Source organism: Antechinus flavipes, chromosome 2 (assembly GCF_016432865.1).
Source record: "Antechinus flavipes isolate AdamAnt ecotype Samford, QLD, Australia chromosome 2, AdamAnt_v2, whole genome shotgun sequence".
Classification (NCBI taxonomy): Eukaryota; Metazoa; Chordata; class Mammalia; order Dasyuromorphia; family Dasyuridae; genus Antechinus; species Antechinus flavipes.
In genome coordinates, this window is record NC_067399.1 from 262,843,271 (window position 1) to 262,858,466 (window position 15,196).

The 15,196-nt window shown below is 31.8% G+C and overlaps 1 pseudogene; it reads left to right on the top strand.

Annotated features, from left to right (window-relative positions):
• Window positions 1-14,015: 14,015 nt before the first annotated feature.
• Window positions 14,016-15,196, top strand: LOC127552524 (coxsackievirus and adenovirus receptor-like; annotated as a pseudogene).

Genomic DNA, 15,196 nt, shown 5'->3' on the forward strand with positions numbered 1-15,196 from the left:
TTTTGTATGTACTCATTATATCATGAATTTGTCATATACAGCATGTTTCCCTTTGTTATAATTTTTGAAAGGATATATCTCATCACCCCAAAATTGGAACCTCTTTATATTAAAATGAATCTTTTCCATCTTTTTCCAATTTTTCAGCACCCTTCCCAGTGATATGTGCATAACTAATGCAGTTAATGTGGTACAATGGATAGAGCACAGAGTTCAAAGTCACAAAAACCTCCGTTCAAATCCAGCCTCAGACACTTGATACTTACTATCTGCGTGACCTTGATCTATTCATTTAATGGCTCAGTGTACTTCAGTTTCCTTAACTGTGAAATAGTGATGATAATTATAGCACCTATCTCTGAGGTTAGTATCAAATGAGATGTTTTTAAAGTGTCTGGCACATTTTAGTCATTAAATGAATGCTTATTTCCTTCCTTCCTCAATAAATGTTTGAGAGTATAGTAATTTATAAATTAGATAATAAAGAGAAAAAAGAGAAAATGGACATACAGGAAAAGAAAGGTGAAGAAATATAAGTAAAATTAAAGAAAAATATGGAGAATAGTTTGAAAGAAAGGGTAGAAAAAATGAGAGAGCTGTAAAAAAAAAATCTTACATACTATGTGGCACATACAATGATTCTGATGAGATTCAAAATTTTCTGCTTAAATGTTTTTTATCCCCTAAATCTGATCCTATAGATATCTACAAAGTATGGTACAAATAATGTCCCATTTTATTAAGCAATTCAGGGAGTTCATCTAAAGGGATTTAATCTCTCTTCCCAGAATATTTTCAAATTCAAATAAAAAGATGGATGGATACTAAACTGTACACAAAGATCACCTAAGCCACATATTACCTTTAAAATGCACATTAATAATTATGTTTTATGAATTTTTATTTGTTTTATTAAATAATTTTAAATTACATTTTAATCTTGTTTGGACTACAGTATTCTAGAACATATTGCAGTACATGAAGTGTACCCAGAGAGTACAACATCACTTTTGCTGAAAATATAGAGATACCCATTTCTCATAGAACACCTGACTATCCTGTCTCTGGTCTGCACTCAAAACACAACTTGATAGCAGATATAATCATTAATACCTTCATAGAATCTTGTACCCTAAACCACCTCTAATTCTAAACATTAATATACTCCAATCAATTAGGGTGCTACAGGATCAGGGAAGCTCAGTTTTGTAATGATCCTAGAGATTATAAAGTCAATCCATAGTGGAATAATAATGTTTTATGCAACATATTCTACAACTGTCCTCTATCAAAGACAGAGAATGTAAACTCTGGAGAGCCACCATGCTACTCTTGGAAAGATTCTTTAGGACGCTTTTCCTTACATCAAGCCAAAACTATTTTATGAAAACCATCGATTTTTTTCTTATTCTAACTTTGGAGACTTTCTTTCACACAACTCCAAGTACTTGAAGACTGCTAACAAGTCTTATTTTCTTCACAACAAACATACCTGTCTCCCCCAATTTATCCTCTACTGAAATCATTTCTTGCCCCTTTGCCATGCTGATTATTTAATTCTAGATTCTCTCCAGTATTTAAGGTTTTAGCCAAAACTGAACATATTCCAAATGTTATAAGAAAAGAGAAGAGGAGAGCAGGACTATCACTTCTGTCATTTGGGACTCTACTTGTTAATCTAAACTAAAATTCTATTAGTTGTTCTAGTTGTTTCTGGCACAATACTGCCTCTTTTTGAGATCTCTATATAATGAACTTTTTAAATAGGTTTATTAGTCTAGCCAATCCCATAATTGAGCCATTTTTATTTTTTAATATAGTGTGAGATTTTATATTTACTTTTGTGAAATTGAATTGAATTGAATTCATTCTAGTATAGCACTCTTGTAGGATCCTACCTCATTTCATCTGACTTGCCATCTGCAAATTTGAGAGTCATCAAATTTAATATCAAGGAAAATTTTCTGGATTTGTAGTTAGGATACATTTGAATTTAATCTCTCCATAATAGCTTTACAAGGACCTACTACGACAATAAGAATTTTCCATTTAATTTACTACAAGAAAAGGTAGGATTAAGTAGTATATAAAAGGCTAATTTATGAGCTAAAGATATGATTCAAGTCCCACTTTTGACATACTGGTTCTGGAACTATGGACAAGTCACTTAACTACCCAATAGTTAGGCCACGCTTTAGAACTGTCCATTGTAGAGGAGACACTGACCTGGATTGGTATGAGGGCCATCCTAATCCAGAAGTTCCCTAATCAAGGAAATTATAAATCTGGTTCACAATCTCTTCATCATCATGCTCACTTTTTAAATTAATATTTTTGAAATATTCCTGAATTATTTACCCATGTCAGGTCTCACTATTCATACTTTCACTTCAATTTTTTACTCCTGATTTTATCTTGCTGACAGTCACTCCTCTCTTGTAAATCATTTGCATTTGTATTTGTCTAAACCAAATAAAATGATTTATTTTTTAAAAATTGAAAAATATTATGTCACGTGACTAGTAATCTGTTGTTTCACTGAACTTTCATATTTCTAAACTGAAAAGATAATTTAGAAGGTGTTTATATGTATATGTACTAGTATGAATCTCTGGGTGTGTATGTTTAATCACTTGCTCTGGGAAGAACCAAAATCTTCTTGATAAATACCATTTTAAAATGGAGTAATGGTTAAATTAGCACCACTATTTTAAACAATAATAAATACAAGGAAGCAATTGTGACAATGTCTTAAGTCACTTAATAAAATATTTGACTTGAACATGCTTCCTAAAAATTAAGAATCTGTTAATTTGGTGACCAAAAAGCATATAATTTTTATAGGATGTATCTTCCAGTAAAGGATTTTGTAACGACAGGTATAAATTCCATGAGATAATTATGCTTGTGATATTTTGGTTAACCCTTCCATTGGTCAAGAAAATCTCTAAGACCTTTCTTAATATAGTCTTTAACTAATAAATGCAACTCCTTGCTTCAAGCTACCTTTTCCATGTTCCCAGTGTTACGAAGAAATATATAGAAGAGAAGAAACAATATTTTGCTGTGATACAGAGTAGAGGAAACAATTTTGTTCATCATCTTCCACCTTTAAAATTCAATATTAAAAAAGTGTTTAGGCTCATTCTTTTCTCTTTCAACATCTCCATGGCTAACAATATCCCAGCCTCATTATTTTTCCTATAGCCATAGTCGATCTGGTTTTTATAATTCATAAAACTAATAATGACACTTACCTTGCATTCTGCAACAATCCCCTAAAAGAAAACCCTCCCAAAAAATACCTGATTCTTCAGTGTCTTCCTCATCAACCAAATATGGATGATTCATAGCATTTTGTGTAGAATGTCATATTCACCAAATGACACTGATATAATGGTAAGAAACAAGAGAATTTTTCTTCAGAGTGATAAAAAATACAATCCATATCATAGCATTTTGTGTAGAATGCTATATTCACCAAATGACATTGATATAATGGTAAGAAACAAGAGAATTTTTCTTCAGAATGATAAAAAATATAATCCATATCATAGCATTAAATGATATGAAACAAAATCATTTTCTTAATTTCAAGTGTGAGACAGAAACACTCTTTCTTCAAATCAGAAATAAAATCTAGAATATCCCTGGATATGCTATGCTCCTGTACTTTCCCCACCAGGTACCAAATGAGAACAATTTTAAATGATAATAACAGTACGTGGTTATTCTGGAATTCTGTCACATTATACAGGAGTTGCGTTTTGGTTAAAATCATTGCCTACAAAAATAATTCTTATACTTGCTAAACTTTCACAGAATATAATAAATGCAGCTTACAGCAGACTAGGTAACAAAGATTCTGTAGGACATTTGGTTTACCCAAACACCAGGAGGTTTCTTGTCATGATCAAATTGCAGTATCCTGATATAGAATCCTCATGGGATGGAAACAAGACAGTAGATTCTTTCCATTAAATGAACTTTAATTTTATGTTACACACCTACTAGAGTGGTAATCTGGAGGAACGGTAATGGACAGCTTTTATCTTCAGAAATTTCTGGTATAACTTTATAGATGTGTGCCTAGATGTCTCTAAACAGATTAAATATTCCTCCAGCAGGAACATTAAGGATCGGTGACCAATTGGTGTAAACTTAGTGTGACAGTCCTGAGCATTTTCTCCTTTGGGATTTTGCTTTTGAAACATTTTGCTTTTTTTTTTCCCCCAGAGCTGCCAGGGAAAAAAAATGTGAATGTTTGGCACTTTTAAATGTAGAATATCAGTAAGGGGAGGAGATAGAGGCAGAGGTAGAAAATCTAGCAGAGTAATAGAATATTTATCTAGGAATTAGGACTTAATTCTAGTCCTGGCTATTATACTAACTAACTATGTAGCCCAATAGAAGTAGAAAAACAAATCAGAGGTCCTACATTCATTTTCTGATTCCATTACTTATTGGCTTGTATGTCCTTGGGCACCTCATGATCTGTCAGAGCCTCTATTTCTTTGTCTGTAGTCTCTTGAATTTTTTGTCTTGATTATCTGTCCTGATAGGACATCTACAGAAAACACTATAGATCAATATTTTTATTTTGCACACTTGGGGTGAACCTTTATTAATCATCCTCTTAATTATAGAAAGTAAAATGTATCCAAATAAACTCCAACTTAGGGAGCTCTATTTCTTATAAAAATAATGCTTGTTTTATTAAGGAATTTCTCTCCTTTCTCCTTTTAGTGCCAAATAGAGCAGGAAATATCTAGAAAAAATAAGATAAAATGCTAGAGAACTCATGACAAACTCTGAAGCTGATTTGTTACTTTGTTGTTGTTTTTATGAACCCAGTCCTCTCTATGATCCCCTTGCATCTCCCAGAGTCCAGAAATTGTAGAATTCATTTGTCCCCGGCTACTCATAATCCCTACCAAAGCATTCCATCTAGATATGCTCAACCCAAGAACTCTATTATAGGAAGTAAAATGAGATAGTGGAAAGATCAGTAAACACAACAAAAATTTTAGTTTTAATCTGCATTTTAAAAAATTTCCCATTTTCAGGTGGGGGGAGTGGCAATAGGATTCAGTGACTTGGCCAAGGTCACACTAGTAGTAAATATATGAGGCTGGATTTGGACTTAAGTCTTACTAACTCTAGGGCCAAGGTTCTAACCACTGTGCTACCGAGCAGCCCTTCAGAGTAACTTTATTACAATATAACAATGTGAGTACTAATAAAGAGAAAATTCTCTTCTCTAGACATCTGGAGCAAAATAGAAAGCATTATCCTATCCTTTGATCAGTATAATAAGTCCTTCTAAATATAAGATCAATGTCTTTGGATAATATGTGAACACATAGAGAGATTTCCAAACAAAATGTGTCCTTTTTTAAACATTTTCCACTGAAGATTTGAATCCACATTAATGTATCTCAGAAAAACAACATTTTATAATTGTCATTAACATAATGTTTTTCTATCTCAGAGAGCATATCCACAATATTTTTATTTTTATTCTTTGTTTAAGCAAAGTATAGCAACCAAAGTGCCTATAAAATCAGGAAAATGGTCTATAAATAAATTTGAAAAAGACATGATGTTAAGCAAACTTCTAGTTTCACAGACTGATGTTTACGTACTCATGTTAAATGTTGGTCATTATTAACATGAAACCTATTCTATTTCTCATCATTTCTAAATAATTTCCTTCGAGCTTATTTGTTGGTTGCTTGTTATTCTCATTGCCATCTTAATCATTTTATTCCTGAATGTGTAGATGGAAGGATTTAAGAAAGGGATATAATAAAATCAGGAATATCCATAAACATCCACTAGCATCATGGAGAATACGATATACAAGCAAATATGTTAGAGACCAAATAACAGGATCACTACAGTGATGGGAGCTAAATGAGTAAAGAAAGCCTTGGATAAACCATTTGAAGAGTGTTTCAGAACAGTGAACAAGATATAGATGTGGAAAATGAGTAAAAAGAATAAGGTGTCAAAGAAGATCAACTCACTATTAGCAGTGAGCACAAATTCCAATCTATAGTTATCTATGCAGGCCATTTTAATGAACTAAAAGAAGGGTGTTTCATTGCCAATTTCATTAGAACCACAGGCAAATTCATCACCAAAACCTATAAATTACTGAGTATCTGAGGACACATTATCAAACAAATACCTTGAAGAAAAGAAACATACATTTATTTAGGTTTATAATGGTCATGTGATGGAGAGGCTTACATATGGCAACATATCTGTCAAATGCCATTAAAGAGAACAACACTATCTCAGTTTCTCCTATGATATGAATGAAGAATATGTGAATGATACAACCCTGGAATGAATGATATGGCTTTATGTTTATGAAAGAAGACAAAAATCATCTTGGGATCTGCAACAGTTTAAAAAAAAGAGAAGGTTATATTGGCCAATATAAAATACATGGGAGAATGAAGAAGAGGGGTAATTAACTGTTGCTATGAGCACACTGGGAAGATTTCCCAACACGATGACCACATAGAAGATGAAGTAGAACACCAGGAGGAGAAATTGCATGGCCCATGAGAGTCTAAGGAACACAAATTCAGATACCAAAGAATAATTCACTTCATTTGTTGGATGAAATACAGTATTACCTGAAAAAAAAAGAAATTGAAAAGAATATCAAAACTATTGTAATAAATCTTTTTCTGATTTTAAATTATAACATACAAAATAGGTCTTAAAATCAGAGGTACTTTTAAAACCAATTATTCATCAGATTCCATAGCACAATTTGTTTCTTTGCTTAATTTAGTTTGCCTGTTGATATGCACTATTATAAGGAACACTGGAAATATAAGTCAAAAGATTTCTACCCAAGATTTTTGCAACCAACCAAGTTTTTGTATCTTCCAAAAAATATTTTCATAGTCACTTTATATTGCTTTATAATTAGTTTATGATTGTTTTATATTACTAAATAATTACTACATGATATAATTTCTTTATAATAATACTATATAAACATAAGTTGAATCGGTATTATCATGAAAAATAGATTCTGATCCTACATGTGAATCACAAATTTTTCACCACTTACTCAGGCTTTCAAGCCCAGGAACACTTTCAATATTGTATTCCCAACTGTTTCCTTCTTATTACTTTTTTTGTTTCATCCACATAATTTTTATCACCACTATTGCTTCTTCAATACTACCATTGAGGGGCAAAGATTCTAGCTCAGAATTATATTTGGGTTGTATCAATTTGAGATTGGAGATCTAAAAACTATATATGGAGATAGTTGTCATATTGTTAGTAGAGTTGTTATATGTAGAGTTATGATTTAGTAAAAAGAAATATTAAGCAAATGGAACAGAGTATATAATAATTTTAGGAATGCAGGAAGGAACAGTATCAGGCATGCATCTTCAGTAATAATAACATGTGAATAATGAGGTAATAGTAATTAGTGGGGAGGAAGTAAAATATGGAATTGAAGAAAAGTAGAAAATAAATGACTTTGCTGAAGATTATTGGAACTCTGTTAATTGTTTATATTGTCATTCTGTGATTGATTTTCAGATTGTGAATCTGAATCTGAGATATGCACAATATTTCATCGTGATACATTGATTTAAAATATTTATTTAAAAATCAAATACATGTATATATTATGATACTGCTGAAACTATGATTTTTTTAACTACAATAACCTTCCTTCTTTGAGATGAATCATCCAAAAATTAAGATTTTCATAAGGAAGTACATAAAAAAAACTTTTCAAAATAAAACAACTTATGATAAAATTTGTTCATGGATTCCAAGATGCCCTTTATTATTTGAAACTGTCTTAGAATTAAAAATTCTCTCCTAAAATCCAATTTTATGTTATTAAATGTCTGTTGGACATCCCTACTGAATCTGCTCTTCAAATTCCACATGACCAGAAAGGACTTCATATCCTACCCCAGCCCCTGCAAGCCAATATGCTCAACTTCTTGAAAGAATTGGGCTGATTTTGTTTAGTTGTTGTTGTTTTTTTTTGGAGGGGGGGAGGTTTATATTTCTTTGATTGTTTTGTTTTCTCTACATTGTATCCCTAGGATTTAGCATAGGAATTGGCAGTAGTTATTTGATAAATAAAATACTAGTTAACTGAGAGACTTCCTACTTACATTTCTACTTTTGTAAATGATATTCCTGTTCTTCTAAACACCTAGGTTTGTAACCTTGAAGTTGTCCATGATATTTCCCTGTTCCTCAACCTTCATATAAAATAAATTATCAAGTTTTGTCAATGCCATTTTTATAAAATCCTTGTTTTTGTGACCAGTTTTACATTCAATACAATCTCTACTCTATTTCAAGCCTTTATCTTTTCTATTCTATCTCAATAGTTTCCTAACTATATTTTCTTCCTCCAAACTCTTTCCCTTAAAGTACAAAGTTCTCACCAGTATTAAATTGGTAAATTTTTAAAATTTCATATCTTACCATATTACCTTCTCCCCAATAAAATTATGGTAAAGTAGAGAGAAATGATCAGATGAATAAACAGATCGGCAAATAAATAGATGAATAGATAGATGAATAAATGAATGGCTCTCGGTTGCCTCCAGATAAATATAAATTACTTAATCTAGCAATAAAAGCTTCTACATTCTAATTTCCACCCATATTTTCCTGATCATGTTATTCTCCTTTGCTAACAATTTCAATTTTCCCCATTTACTATTATAGATACATGGCATTCTATCTCCCATCCTCATATCTTTGCACAAGTGAGAGCCCTTTTCTATAATGAACTTCTTCCTCATCTTGTCTTCATATAATCTTTAACTTTATACATAACACAATTTAAGCACAACTTCCTAAATGAAGCCTTTTTTGGCTGCCGGTGATATTCAGCAACTTTTCATTCTTTATATTGTTTTATACACATTTGTATTTACTTACATTTGCATAAACTATATTTTTCCCTCATCCCAAAAAAATATGATTTTTAAAGGCAGCATCTTTGCTGTCTTTGTATCCTGAAGGCCTGCCATAGGACCTTCCATAAAGTAGGTAGTTAATCAATGTCTTTTTAAAATTAAAATTAATGGACATGCAAAAATGCACATGTGTATACTTTATCTGTGTGTATGTAAATATACATATGCATATGCATATATGAAATTTTCAGAAAAAGATCATCTTTAAAAACATATATCACTTTGACACCTTGGCAACCACCTTCTGGGTCAATACTTAACAATCATTCTTAGTCACTACCATTATTTCTTTTTTCATTTGGTTAATTGGCTGGTTTTGTTTGTTTTACTAGCATTATTTCAACATATTTTAGAGTCCTTTTTTCATGGACTCCAACTCTTATTTGCCTATCTACCTAAACAATTTAGGAATTTTAATGTGTTACAAAATTTGAAGATCCTCAATATACCTGTCAATGTTTCACATTAAATAAGTTTGGAAGTATAGGCCTGGCAACTAATCTAAGTATTGCTGAGATTCCAATTAACATAAGTGGACCACTATAAAATTTAGGAATGGAGTTTGATGGAATAAAAAGTAATAGTAAATATTTATTCTCTACAGTCATTTCTTTTTTTTATTCCACATGAATCTTCCATTTTAGCACAACTGAAACTGACTATTCTCCAAATATTCCTCATTTTAACCCATTTGCTCAAACTATTTCCTTTCTCAATACAACTGCTCACTATTACTTTCCCTTGCTGAGTTCAAATCATCCTCAACTGAGGTTGGTCCTTAAGGTCTCATTATTATCCCCAGATCTTTAATAGAAGGGAAAAGAAAAGAAAGGTGAAGAGAAGAGAAAAGTGAAAAGGAAAGAAATGAAAAGAAGTGAGAAGAGAGGACTAGTAAACTATACTATTATGCTGAAAACATTTACAAATTATATGATAATCCTGGACTAAAAGTTTGTAAATGACTATTTTTTTTTCATTCTTCAAACTTGACCCTATTTTGCAGTTCCTGTTCAAAGAATAGGATTCAAATAAAACTCTCCATGGGCAGATAATTCAAAGGACTCATCTAAAACAACTTGGGATTTTCACTGTGAAACATTACTGTAGCATCTGCCTCTCACAAGAATAACTGACTATATAACCTATCATCTTCCCTATACAGAAGTTCATACAATATATCCAATATGTCTATTTTGTATGACACCTTTTTCTAATGTTTCAAACTAGTAATACCTTCCCTTCCTATTAAGTAGTTCACTGCTTGTATTTATGCATGTGTGAGTGTGTATCCCTCATTATATTTTGTCCTTTCCTTTATATTATAAGCTCCTTGAGAGAAGGAAATGTTTTGTGCTTCATATCTTTATGTCCAAGAACTAACACATAGTAGACATTTAATAAATGCTTGATGGATATCTCCTAAAACATATTTTGTTCCATTAAGAAGATGGAAATATCAGCAATAAATGAGGGTGCTACAGAATTGCAGAAATTGAGGGGTTTTTTTAAGTGATCTTAGCTGTCAACTCATTCAACATTTGGATGACAATCACCTGAACAAGATCCTCCCTTATGAAATTTCTGACAATGAAGTATTCATCTAACCTCCATGTGAATATATTGAGGAAATGAAAAATCCCTTGAGGTTTCTTGGTGAAGTGAGATAAGGAAGAACTGAGTAGAATCAGAGATCCTCGCTTCAGATCTTGCTTCTCATGAACTCTGCATGTGAAAATATATGTAATTCATTTAATCTATCTGTGCAACCATTTTCTCACTTACACAATGAAAGAATCAGTGATTTCCTTTAAGGTTCATTTTAGTGCAAAATTTGTGATCTTAGTATCCTAATTGAATAAAGATGGTAATGATGATGATGAGGATGGTGGTGGTGATGATGATGATGATGATAACCAGCACTTATGTAACACTTTAAGGTTTTAAAGCACTTTACAAATAACATCCCATTTTAGCCTCAAAATAACCCTGGGAAGTATGTAGTGTTATTATGTCCATTTTACACATAAGGAAAGAAAAGACTGATGAAAGTTAACTGACTTGCCCAGAGTCATACAGCTAATAAGTGTCAGAGGCAAAACTTGAACTCATTATCCTAACTTCAAGTGTAGCACTAGAACTGATCCACCATAAGTCTATTGAGATTTTATTGTATTCTATCTTTGTAACCCTATGTATTAGCTATCCTTTCTTACATCATGTAACCTAAAAAGTGATCAATTATTCCAGCCCTTTTTAAGGAATGTTTTCTAGATAGAGAATTAGAAGGCCTGGGCTGGAATCCTACCTCTTTCTAATGCAATGGCAAGGATGTATCTCGAATCAAGAATATATCAGAGAATTTTATTCTTTAGAACTTCTCACATTTCAAATTCACATAGATTGCTATCTTAGACCTTTTATTTTCATCTCAGTTTCTCTATATGATTCTGTTATACTTCCCTATGTCATTTCTATCTAAAATGGTTCAGCAATTTGGACTAAACTGAACAGTAACTAAGATAATAAGTAGTTACTAAGCAATTATTTCAATGATTTGTCCCATTCCTGAGCTTACCAGAAAATGTTAACAGTGGTCATCCTGATAGGAATATATTGGGAAAGGCTCTGAATATGCCTATGTTTATGGGTGTGCGAAAGACAGAGACAGAAAAAAAAAAGCCAGAAGACAGAAGGCTAGACAGTTGGCATCTCTTTCAATGTTGTCTCCTTGTATTATGCTCTTTTTTTTATATTACATGTGAAAACTTATTTGACAAAGATTATGTTCAAAAATGTATAAAAATAACATTGCCAATGATTTATTTAAGTGATAATTTATGCAAAGAAAAGTTTATGACAATCCTTTGTAAGGTCTGATAGATTCTGACTTATTTATTTCCTATCACTATGAACTCCTTGAACTAACGTAAAATATGTAACTCATGGTGCTTCCCAATCTAGGACAAGATGATAACAATATGTTCACTGGAAACTACGATATTCCTAAAATTTTGACTGTCTTCCAATTGAGAATTAATGGCTCTCTAAACATCCATAGTGGTTTTTTTAATGTTTTCTGTCAAGGAATCAAAACTTCTTGCTTTACATTAGCCTTTCAGTCTTAATAGTAATTTAAATATGCATTGGGGGAGCATATGTAAAATTTTTTTTTAATTAACCAATGTGGGAATTTTTTTCATTTGTGCATACATGTTAAAAGGGTATTGTTTTATTTCATCAGGCAAAGAAGAAAACAAATGGGGAGGGGAAATAAATGCTTCTTAACTGAAAAAAAAAATTAAAAATAAAACCAAAATATATAAATAAATTAAAAAGGGAAAGTGTATGAAAGTATATTAGAATTAAGTACAAAAAAAATAAGTTCTACTTTTGCACTGATAATAGGAATCACTACTTGGTATATCTCTAATATAAGTGTCACTGTCATGTTTCCCAGCATTCTATCTTTGCATCTCTTTGCATTTTACCCAAAATTAGAAACAAACAAACAAAAAAAAAAAAAGCCAGAAGACAGAAGGCTAGACAGTTGGCATCTCTTTCAATGTTGTCTCCTTGTATTATGCTCTTTTTTTTTATATTACATGTGAAAACTTATTTGACAAAGATTATGTTCAAAAATGTATAAAAATAACATTGCCAATGATTTATTTAATTTAAGTGATAATCTATGCAAAGAAAAGTTTATGACAATCCTTTGTAAGGTCTGATAGATTCTGACTTATTTATTTCCTATCACTATGAACTCCTTGAACTAACGTAAAATATGTAACTCATGGTGCTTCCCAATCTAGGACAAGATGATAACAATATGTTCACTGGAAACTACGATATTCCTAAAATTTTGACTGTCTTCCAATTGAGAATTAATGGCTCTCTAAACATCCATAGTGGTTTTTTTAATGTTTTCTGTCAAGGAATCAAAACTTCTTGCTTTACATTAGCCTTTCAGTCTTAATAGTAATTTAAATATGCATTGGGGGAGCATATGTAAAATATTTTTTTTAATTAACCAATGTGGGAATTTTTTTCATTTGTGCGTACATGTTAAAAGGGTATTGTTTTATTTCATCAGGCAAAGAAGAAAACAAATGGGGAGGGGAAATAAATGCTTCTTAACTGAAAAAAAAATAATTAAAAATAAAACCAAAATATATAAATAAATTAAAAAGGGAAAGTGTATGAAAGTATATTAGAATTAAGTACAAAAAAAATAAGTTCTACTTTTGCACTGATAATAGGAATCACTACTTGGTATATCTCTAATATAAGTGTCACTGTCATGTTTCCCAGCATTCTATCTTTGCATCTCTTTGCATTTTCCCCAAAATTAGAAACAAACAAACAAAAAAAAAGCTCTGAAAATATGGTCCAGAAACCAATATAGAATAACAGTATGAGGTAAAGTTTGGGAGAACAGGTAATATAATAAGGATAAAATAGGACAGAAAATTAGGTCCTATCTATTATATTAACTCATTATGCACCATTTGTGCATAGAAAATCAAAACAAGAAGACCTTTTCCAAATTTTGATGCTTATTATTACTTGATTCTTACTAACCTACATTCTTAGGCACTTTCTTTTATCTCATGGTCTTAGCCTCTCATCCCCAGAAGTATCTAAACAATTAATATGGTCAATCTTATACCATAATATCAGATTCCATGAATAATCCAATTGATTTTACTTCTTCCCCAATACTTAGATTAAAAAATATTAACAAGAAATGTGCCTTAGAAATTTCAGCATTCTAACAGAGACAATATTAAAATTCACATGCACAGGACACAAATAAAATTCTTACAATTTATTTAATCTCAATGTTATGGGTTAAACAGAGAACTAAGCATTCCATATTTGCTTTTGATCACATATTGTCATATATTTTGGCCACAATATCTGACAACAAAGAATGATCCTTACATAAAATAAATTAGCTGTTGCACTTAGGATAATGTCTGCTCCAAGTTTGTAAAGATTTCTGACCACTGAGGTGTTGGTGAACCAGGCTGGGAATAAGAACCTTCAGGAAAGCTACAGAAAGGAGCTAGAGCTCAGACCCAGGGCAGTCCCCTCACCATGAAGCTCCTGTTGTGCATTGCATTCCTGTACTGGATGGTGGACATGACCAGAAGTATAATTATAACCACCACTGAAGAATCCTTTGAAAAAGTCAAGGGTGTAACAATCCATTTCCCTTGCAAATTAACAGTTGACCAAGACCAAGAATCACTACACATTGAATGAACTAAATCACCAACTATTAACCAAAAGATAATTAACCAAGAGATAATTTTATATTCTGAAGACAACATTTATGATAAATACTCTAAGATCTGAAAAAAAATGAGTTTATTTTACAAGAAGTGATCCCAGATTAGGTGATGCATCAATTAATATGACAGATTTATAGTTATCAGATTATAGGCACATATTAATGCAAAGTGAAAAAACTTCTGGTGTTGCAAACAAAAAATAATAATAATGCAGCTTTCTGTGCTTGTTAAGCCTTCAAGAACAAGATGTTACCTTGATAGATCATCAGAGATTGGCAGTGACTTTAAACTAAAATGTAAATCAGAAGGTTCACTTCCTTTACACTATGAATGGCAAAAAGCTTCCAAAAACAGAAAAAGTCTGCCTGTCTCATTTTTTATCAGATCTCAACCCATCAATTATTTTGTACAAAATGCCACTCCAGAGTACTCTAGCACGTAGAGCTATACAGTTAAAAACAGAGTTGGTGTTGATAAATAGATTTTGATGTGAATGTCATTCCTCCTTCAAACATTGCTGGTACAATTGTTGGAGCTATCATAGGAACTTTGTGTGGCCTGGTACTACTGGATCTTCTCATCTTTTGCTACTATAAAAAACACAAGGAGGAAAAATATGAAAAAGAAGTTCACCATGATATCAGAAAGGAAATTCTTCCTTAAAGCACCACACATCTCCAGCCAGAAGCTATATTGGTAGCAGTCATTCACCTCTGGGATCGAAGTCTCCTTCCAACAGAGAAGGCTATTCCAAACCTCAGTGTAACCAAGTACCAGGTGAAGACCGATCGTTCTTCACAAAGCCCAAGTTTTCTACCAGCTAAAGTAGCAGCATCTAATCTAAGTAAAATGGAAACTATTCCTCTGATGATAGCAAAACAAAGCAAAGATGGGTCAGTAGTATAA